This window comes from Neolamprologus multifasciatus, chromosome 9, assembly GCF_963576455.1.
Source record: "Neolamprologus multifasciatus chromosome 9, fNeoMul1.2, whole genome shotgun sequence".
Classification (NCBI taxonomy): Eukaryota; Metazoa; Chordata; class Actinopteri; order Cichliformes; family Cichlidae; genus Neolamprologus; species Neolamprologus multifasciatus.
This window is the reverse complement of record NC_140447.1, coordinates 19,775,371-19,785,541: the sequence shown is the minus strand read 5'-3', so window position 1 is coordinate 19,785,541 and position 10,171 is coordinate 19,775,371.

Here is a 10,171-nt window from a genome sequence, read left to right as displayed (position 1 = left end):
ACTTCTTGTCCTCCAACTACAGCAAATAAATAAAACTCTCACTGCATTATCCAATTTGCTGTGAGTAAGCTTGCTTCCAAAAACTGCAGCCCAAGTTGTCAAAGTGAAAGCAGAGGAAAGAGCAGCTTACTTCTTTGTGTGTGTGTGTGTGTGTGTACTCTGTTTTGAAGCTTTGCAGCCACTATCCAAAAGGGAGACTAGATATTGTTGTAATTCACCTGCCAGTCATTGAGCGGGATGAGTAGCGTCACAAATGGGTAGGAAATAAATGTGCTGTCATGTGACTACCTTTGCAATATCAGCAGGCTCTTTGCAAATCCAAAGCATTTTGAAATCCACCCCCGAATTCCCGCTTATCAGCACGGGGGAAGTTTGAAAGGCAGAGGTGGAAAGTATTGTATAGTGTTCAGCAGTCGCATTATCTAAATCTCTACATGACTTTAGCCGTGCCTGTCATATTCCAAACCTGGCAAACTGCTGATATCTTATTCAGGTCATAAACTGAAAGAGAAGGAGGGGGCAGTGAGAGAACTACCATATGTTTGATTACAGCAACAAAGAGAGGATGAAAAATGAGCAATGACCAAAAAAAAACTTTGTTCGTCGCCGTTACTCATTCTAACCTGATGTAAAGTCTATTTCATGCTCTGGCAGGCCCCAGGGACAGGCAGCCATTTTTAGAACCAGAATGACCCACATATATTTTTTTTCTTATACTAGTAGGGGGTTAGGTATAGTTAGGGCTAGGGGTTGGTTATCAGCAGAACGTGTGAAGTTGTGTCACTCACCCGTGTGCACGTGGCCTGTTTTGGGCCTCTTCCGGGTTGTGATGGGACTCGGGAGAGTGTTTTGAAGAGTCTTTGTGAGCGCCTCCTGGAAAATCATCACTAATGCAACACAAGAGTTGCTAGAAGCAATGTTCCTCTCGGGCTGCTTACATCCCTTCAACATGGTTGTGTCACTCTCACATCTAATATGCCTCATTTAGATAGCACTCTGGTTCCAGGGGTTTTCTTTTTTTTAAAGCTGTCGCACACTTCAGCCCAGCACAAAAATCCACAGTGGAAGCTATGTGTTGTTTGAAAATGCAGCTCAAAGAAGCTTTGACGAAGACCAAAAGGAAGGCGTCGCGGGAATCTAGATGCTCTAATGTTTTGTAAGTCAAACTGGGTTTTAAGTTTGATCTGCTATTTATGTGCATTTGACATCAGAAGCGCTTTGAGACAGAATTTGTTCAGAAAGAGGAGAGTGTGAACGAACGTGGCTCTCAAACTTTTTCTTGGGTTTCAGAAAATGCCGAAGAAAAGTCGATGCCTGGCATCCCACAGTTTTTGATTGTTACCTATTTTAAAAAAAGGATCCTAGCTGAATTTAAGACTGATAAAGGTCAGCACCATAGAATCGGCAAACTGTTCCCTAAAATATCACGTGCATTAAGCTTAGTTTTACCTTATGTATTTTCTCCTTGTCTTGTGGCCCACTCCACAGATTGAGAAATGCAGCAGTGGTTCTCAATCTGATTCAGGCAGTGGTTTTCCAATCTTTTGTCCACTTTTCACAAGCCCATCTGAGTCCTGTTTTTAGGACCCTGGGTGGGTCCGGGACAGGCGTGCGGTTCTGGGGGTGCTCTGTCTCTGGGCTGGGGCCCTGGCTGGGCCTTGAGGGCTTGGGTCCTGGTTGGTGTGTTGCCGGGGTTGTGGGCTGGGGGCCCAGCCCTGGCACAGGGTGCCGTCAGTGCATCGAGCCACTTGGGGGGCTCTTCAACTGGTGGGGGAGGCTGTTACATCTTGCAGGAGGTCTCCTCTCTTCAGGAACTCACTCTGCAGGAGGGGGAGATATGCAGAGTGCCTGTATGTCTGTGTCCATATGTCAGGTTGGGTATCAGACGCCACCTCTCTGGGGACATCTCAGGTCCTCGAAGATATGGAGGCCTATCTCCCCCCACCACTTCCCCTGCCAGTGACAGACGCCCTCAAACGTCGGTGCGTTGGTGGTTCTTTGTGTCCAGGGATAGGCGTCCGGGTACACACCGGCTCACTCCTCGGTGGCTGCTTGTCTGGAGCCTGGGGCTCGCTCGGGCCATTTCGGGGGTGGGGTGCCCTCAGCCTCTCGGCCTGGGGCTTAGTCACTCTGGCACAGCTGGCTGTCGGCCTGTCGGCCCCTGCCTTCTGCTCCGCAGCTGCTGAGTGACCCCTCATCTGGGACTCTCCTCAGCTCTTTCTGGGATATTGGCGCAGCTGCCCCTCTGTTGGTCTTCCTTGGTCTCTTGTGTTCTGAGGGCCTCTGGATGTCTGGAGTCTTGATCTCCTCCATACCTGCTTCATGCCCTGGAGGACGGGGCTGTGGCTCCCCACACCCTCTAGCAGATCATTACATGAAGGAACCTTTTAAATACAAGCGCGCTCATGCTCACAGGTGTACACTACACCCATTTTGGCTCCTACCACTGTGCACCTTCGATCTTACGTGCTGCACAATAATGTTTAATATTTAGTATTTACTGTTACATTCCCATAGATCATTGTGATGTTGTTTATTATGTTGCTCTTTTTTTTCCTTCTGCTTGTTTTCTCTTTTTTCTTTCTCAACAGGTGATCCAGGTGATTGATATGTATTTTTTTGTCTGCTTATTTTGTTGGTTTTTGTTTTTTGCCCTTGTCCCTCTTCCTCGCTGTTTTTCTTTCCCTCTTTCTTTCTCCCCTTTCTTTTCCCCAGTCAAGTCTGTCCCGTATTTAGCAAGTGAAAATAAAATAAAATAAACAATAAAAGGCGAATCAAATAGACCATTACGGCAAGGCTGGGATGGTACATTTGGTAAAGTAAATCCGTTGGGCATCTTTCTTCGCCTTTAGACAATAATTCTGATTGCAAAAGAGCCAAACGGGACAGGCAAAAAAAAAAAGAAAAAGAAAAAAGGAAATGGTGACATCCATTGTGGTCATCTGCTGCTGTAGCCCATCTGTTTCAAGGTTTAAAGTACTGTGCTCTTGGAGATGCTCTTCTGCATACCTCGGTTGTAGCGAGTGGTTATTTGTGTTACTGCTGTCTTCGTATCCACTCAAAGCAGACTGGCTGCTCTCCTCTGCCTCCCTGGGTATCTTCTCTATGCTGGATTATTTTCTGTAAATCCCAGATATGACTGTGTAGGAAAATCTCCATACAGCAGCAGTTTGTGAAACACTCAAACCAGCTTGCCTGCCACCAGCAAAAAGGCCAGTTTCAAAATCTCTTAAATTACTTTTTCTTCACCATTTCTAATGGTCGGTTTGAACTTCAGCAGGTCATTTTTCATCTTTTTATCCCAGTGCTTAGCTGACAATTTGATTAAAAAAAATAGTCTCTAATTTTGAAATCAGTTTTATTAACAATTTAGCCTGTTAGCAGTAATTTAAGCAAATTATTGCTACTCTTTTTTTCACCTTTTGACCAATAGTTGTCTACTTTAATTATTTACTATTACTTTATGCTTACTTTTATGCTCATGTCTATAGGACTACCAGTTATTTAATTAATTTGTCATTTCAGATCATTCTGAGTCTTCTTTTGGGTATTTGTACCACTGGTTGGGATCCAGTGGTACAAATGTTATAACACTTGTATAACATCCTAAACTGTTACCTTTAAAGTGATGCTCACACCATACTTCAAAATGTTGATACAAGAAAGTATGGAGAGAGATGTATATAGAGATAGATATATAGATATCTATATCCTGATTTTTATTTTGTTCCCTTGAAGTTAAAGAGAAATGGCTTGAATTAACTGTGAATTAATCAGATTGGCCCAGTGCTTTATATTCAGCTGAATGCTAATTAACACTGTCAGCTGTTGAATAGGTCTTGCAATGAGCAGTTTGATATGCAAATTTTCAAAAGAACACCAGGCAACCAATGGACCTTCAAAGAGGACAAATCATGAGTCGAAATCGGGAAAAACTTTTATTTTTCTTTTTTAGAATTGCTCAATTTCCCGAAAAGAACTGTCTGGAAAGTCATTACAACACAGGCCGCCTGAGACGAGCTGCATTCACAAAGTGGAATAGCGGCCACAAGTTGAAACTACCCAACAGAGAAAATATAAAGCTGCTAACCTGCATGCAATTCAGTATTACTCAGTGTTATAACAGTGTTTAAAACGTGATCATATGGCTTTAGTTTCCATGACTTTCCTGTAAAAAGTGGATTCTTAGCAGATATGACCCTTCTGCCACTTTAATTCCTAAACTATCCTTTCCCCTTTATTTATTTTCCAGCTGTGGAAAAGTTCACGCCTCCCACCTGCACACCTACCGTTGCCCATTTGTCTCATACTTGGCGCCTTCAACCTAAACACGCAAACAAAATGAGCCCTTGCTACGATTCCCTGTCCCAGCTGTTGGGAAGGAGGTCAGTGGCACTATCAGAGCCGCTTATCCAGCAAGACACCAGCGTGTTCACAATCCCATTACCCACCCATGCAGCAGTTTAAATGCACATTATCCTCTGCCTTGGAGGGGCTTGCTCGGACAAATGAGAAACTCAACACCACTCCCCCCTCAGCCCGCCCCCCGCCCCCACCCCAGCTCCCCAGGCACATTAGTTGACACCCAGGGCTGTGATTATAAACATCATTTATTCAGCAGACTCACTTATCCAGGCGTGCATTCATCCCTTCTAAAGACAAATATTATCCATCGTGCACAAAGATCAGTACGAGCACCAGCAGTCTAGATACCGGAGGATGCCAATCACGTTTCCAAGCCCAATAAATCAAATTTTGATGTGCACATCTGTTCAAAATCATCGCTTTATTTCATTGTATTTTTTTCTCAGGCTGTCTGCAGTGAAGCTCGGATAAGTTTTTTTTTTTCGTCAAATCTTATCACTTGCCATATGGTATGCTGTGACTCAGACAAGATGTAATAAGCATTTAACAAGTTGGAGATGATGCTAGGTGACATTTGCACTGATTGTGATAACTGTTCATGCTTCCACTTCAGAGGCAGGGTACAGAATTTTGGCAGTGAGGGAAGTCAGCACAAAACAGCAACCTAGATAAGACAAATGATATATCTCCGAATAACATGGAGAGAAAATGCTACGTCCTGATGGAGCAGTAGGTCCACTGCTTGCCCTTCTCCAGTCCTTGCTTAGTTGAAGCGCCTTTGATCCCTTTCACTCCAGAGCTGGAGGAAGGACAGCATATCTGATGTGAACCTGGACCGAGGTCCTTAACACTCTCTCTGGGATATATTTACAACTTTGTGACCTCACATGGCATCTCCACTATGCCTGTGAAAAGCAGTGCTAAAATCCTTGGCGCTATTCACATTTGCCCTACAGGCAGCTCCGCAACTGTAGCCAGACTTACTCTGGAGGCATCCATCACTTAGTGACACGCGAGTGGACAAAATTTTCCCCTGATGACTGCTCCCCTCGTTGAGTGACATTTGACTAAAGCTGATAACACGATGGAAAGTTTCACCCTGGATTACGTCCCACTTGCTGAACTTTCCGGTTGGGCTCGGAAAAGCAATTAAAAGTATGCGGGTAGTACAAGAGCAGATAACCGAGATGCAAAACGGCCACCATCTTTCACCATGCTTTCACGCTGTGATGGAAGTTTTTTTTCCTTTCTCACTTTCAGTGGAGCAGAGTGACCAGGGATGATGAGAAAACACTCATCTGCTCTTGTTTTCAATCACCAGGCATTTATTTCATGAACAACAGTTCCTCTCTGACAAGAGCAATATGGATGAGAAGTTGATTACAGTTATTTAAAGGTTTCCATCTTTCTACAGCTTTGATTGGGAGCACTACAGGAGTAAATGTTACATAAAAGAACATGCTTGAATAAACACTAGACACATCGATCATTAGGGTCGATAGTGAGCTCTGAGGCGATTTTACTTTCTTCAGCTTGTGATTAATGCCACTGATATTTTCTTTTTTTCCCTCTTCTTTTCTCTTTTTTTTCCACTGATATTTTCTACTCAAATCAAAGAGGCAACACATAAAACATCCTATATTGTATACTTACAACAGAGTCTTTTGCACATCTGCAATTAAAATATAGGAATTTTCCGCTGTCACTGCTGTGTGCACCAAACAGTTGCTCACACACTCTAAATGGTAACAAAGGCTTGGCTGGACAAAACATCCTGCTATTGTCTGAATGTTTGGCTTGTCTCAAAAAGAAAGACCAAGGATGAGATTTGGTGGGGGAAAAAAAAGAAAGAAATTCTTTTCAGCGCCTGTCTCGTCCATTTGTTGGGGTCAGACCTCTAGCTTTTATATTCAGCCTCCGCTCCAATCTCATGTCTTCCCACTGACAAGTCTAACACTGTGTGGCTCGTAGAATTCGCTGCAGATGAGAACTAGCATGTAGCGCACGTTTACGCCATGCCTATGCCCAACATGCTGACAGAGACGCCGAACAACTCTGTTACTGCCCCGCGAAGGGATTGAGCAGACGTCAAAGCAGCCAACGAGCAACGACAGACAATTATTTCCACACTTTACCCAGTCAGCCGCTGCTACGCTGAGATTGTGGCTTGCATGTGCAAGCAGATCACTCCAGAGAAACTGCACCACAAGCATTTCAAAGCTGTCGTCTGAATGCTTAGACGTGATACACAAGGCCTACTGCAGGCTGGACAGCAATTTATTGAGTAGTTATGATGTTGGGCTGCCAAGTTTTGACTTTGAGACAGAAAAGCAGAGCACGGGTGGATCCACAGACAAAACATAACTGCTGCTGTCTCACAGTCCATACATTCATTTTATTGTTTCCTTTGGATTTTGAAAAAAATATCACAGGGAATCAAATCAATTCTTCCATCCATCCACCAAATTTCTTGTCCAATTCAGGGTCAGCTGTCATTGGGCGAAATGCAGGGTACACCGTAGACAGGCCACCAGGCTACAGCAGGGCTTTAAATAGTTCTTTTTACTTGCAGTCAGTTCTTCAGCATAATAATACACGGTCTACAACTGAGGTCCACATGGATTCTTTTTAAAAGTTAAAGAACAATGGGCCAGGTAGGAGTTCAGCACAGAAGAACAAAATGCAAAAGGTTCATCTTGTATGTGGCATACCGTAGAATCTGTAGAGCGGCCAATCAAAGACGTTGGGTAACAAAAAGAAAATAAAAGGTGCTGAAAGCAACTACAGACATCACTGAGATGGGTAATTAGGATAATACTTAATGGGGTAGCTATGCCCGTCTGTTAGTTATAAATGTGTTCTGATTGCATTTTACATGTTAAATGTTAAAGTTCCCTTTTATGCATGCAAGGCTGGACAGCGCTGGGTACAATTATGCAGATTAAATACTGGTTTTCAGTATTCATTCTCAGGTTTTCTACATGAATAAATCCTTTGTTGCAAATGCCTTCACATGACATGAAAGATTAATGATTTTTTTTTACTCACCAGTTGCAAAGGTTCTTACTTGAGAGTCAGGAAATATGGAAATCGGAAAATAATGTTATGAATTTGAGCTGATTGATATTATGAACTTTAAAACTGACTTTGTAAATGGCTCTCTTTTAAAAAAAATAATAAATCTGTGGTCAGCATTTCCAGATCATTACAATTTATAACAGACAATGTTAGGTCTGCATGGTTTCAAGCAGTATGCATTGAGTTTAGCAAGTACTTGTATATATCCGATACCCTTTGTTAGGTATATTAAACAGCTTGTTAATGCATATATTTGATCAGCCAGTCACATGGAAGCAACTCAGTGCATTTAGGCATGTATGATCTGCTGCAGTTCTGGCACAGACTGGCACATTTATTTCTAAGGTTTACAGAGAATGGCCTGAAATAGAGAAAATATCCAGCGAGCAGCAGTTGTCTGGGGGAAAATGTCTTGTTGATGCCAGAGGTCAGAGGAGAATTGCCAGACTGCTTCGAGCTGACAGGGAGGCAACAGTAACCCAAATAACAGCATGAAAGCATGGGTTCATCCTGCCTTGTATCAACGGTTCAGGCTGCTGGTGCTGGTGAGGATTTTTTTTTTGGCACACTTTGGGCCCCACAGTACCAAGTGAGCATCATTTAAACATCACAGCCCACCTGAGCATTGTTGCTGACCACTCAGAGATGGCTGCTTCCAACAGGATAACATGCCATGTCACAAAGCTCAGATCATCTCAAACTGTTATGTGAACACAAAAAAGATTTCACTGTAATGGTCTCTAATAGCCTCCACCATCACCAGATCTCAAACCAGTACCTTTGGGATGTGGTGGACCGAGAAAATAACATCATTGGTTGGGTAACAGACAAACCATCAGCAGCTGTGTGATCTGAGAGAAGTGTTCCCATCACTTTGTTGAATCTGTGCTATGAAGAATTAAGGCAGTTAATAAAGTTAACTTGTTACTAGCAAAGTATACCCCCAAAAGAAAAAAAAGTGTCTGCTGAGTGTAGTTTGTAATGTGCACGGTGGCCTCTTATTTAAACACTTTCCAAACCACTTCTATATGCAATTGAAAACTGCACACACTGGCTGGCTTATAATAATGCTTTAATAATGACCTAGCTTTTCTCCAGGCAAAGATGCATTCCACACATCCTATATTATTTTATCAGGCGACAGAGTAAAGGGAAAAACAAATTTGATGTCAGGCATTTTCCCTGATGTGTGGAAGCTGTTCTGTTCAGCTTCTGCTCTGTATTAGATTTGGATAAAGTAACAAAGCCACCCCAGCCAAACACATTGGTTCACCCTTATCCGGAACGCATTCTCTCTCCACGACGAGGCATAAATCAAAGCTTTGCATCTTGCTTGTCTATGTACAATAGGAAGCAACAACAGCAAGAAAAAATGTCCTCATTTTGTATAGTGCTATAGCTCCGTGCATTACAAGAACAATGCTGCAGCTGTAGCCTTTCAGTCTTAGTATGTTACCACATACGTAGCCATCGGGTGAATCAGTGTTATCATAATCAGTTAGGAACCTGATGATGAATTAATCATTTCAGAAAGTAGATTTGGAGGTGGGGGTGTAGAAATGAGAAGATTTTTTTTTTTCTTTTTCTACCTGTGAAATCAAAGACCAATTTTAAATAAATAAGTGAAAGCAGCTGATCTGCCAGTAAGATCTTTCAGAGAATTCCCGGTAATCTCTAAAGTGTGTCTTACAAGGAAGATTGAGTGCAGCTCCTGCTCCTTCCTGCTGTGGTGGTGTCACATGACACTGTTGCACTGCTAAGAGGTGAAGAGGCAAGTGGTATACTCTATTTCTATACAAAGGTATAGAGTATATTTCATGCATTTACTAGGAGTTCGGCGTCTGTGAGCGTATTTTCATGGTCACGAAAAGCCCTAAAAAGACAGATATAAATGAAAAGTTGAGGAGAAGCTAATTTAGCAGAGCAAATAGAGGAGAAACATTTCACAGGATTACAGTGTTTTTGGTGGCATACTGTCATTACTGCACTGCTATTGTAGAAGTGTGCATCTAATTCCTCACTATCATAAATTATCCATTCAATAGCTCAATCTATAGCTCAGCATAGCATTTGCTTAATTTTTACTTTAGGGTTCCTCCTCGTGTCTATAAGTGTCTATACATTAATGCATAATAGATGCAGAAGGCTTTATTTGTTAAAGTAGATCCCGGGTTAGTTGTCGAGGAAGCTCCAAATGCCTCAAGGGTCTCTGACCAATTTAATTGTGGAGTGTGTGTGTGTGTGATTGAGAAATGGGAATAAATATGGCCTATTTTCTTTGTAGCATCATTAAAAAAACATTAAAAAAACATTAAACCTGGGAGCCACTATGATTTGAATCTCCACCAGAGACGAAAAAACCAATCCGATTACTGTAGCCAAAACAAGAAGCCAAATCTTTTTCCCCCCACATTTCATTCCTGCTCCTGCACTTTTTACAAGGAGAAAAGTGAATCAATGTTTCAAACTGTATTAACCCACTTATTTACCTGCTGTAGAGGTTAACAAGCTTAGATCCAGAGTTATGACGTGATGTGAACTAACAATATGCTGAATATACTGAAGAGTTTGGGGAATAAGATGCATCAGTTTCCCATCTGGAAGTGACTGCTGACAGGTTCAGATTATGAACAAATGCCTGATATAGCAGGCAGTATAGTAGCTGCGTGTCCGCTAATCTTTTGTATTTGGGGGTTATGACAAAATGAGTTCACAACACAGCTCTTCA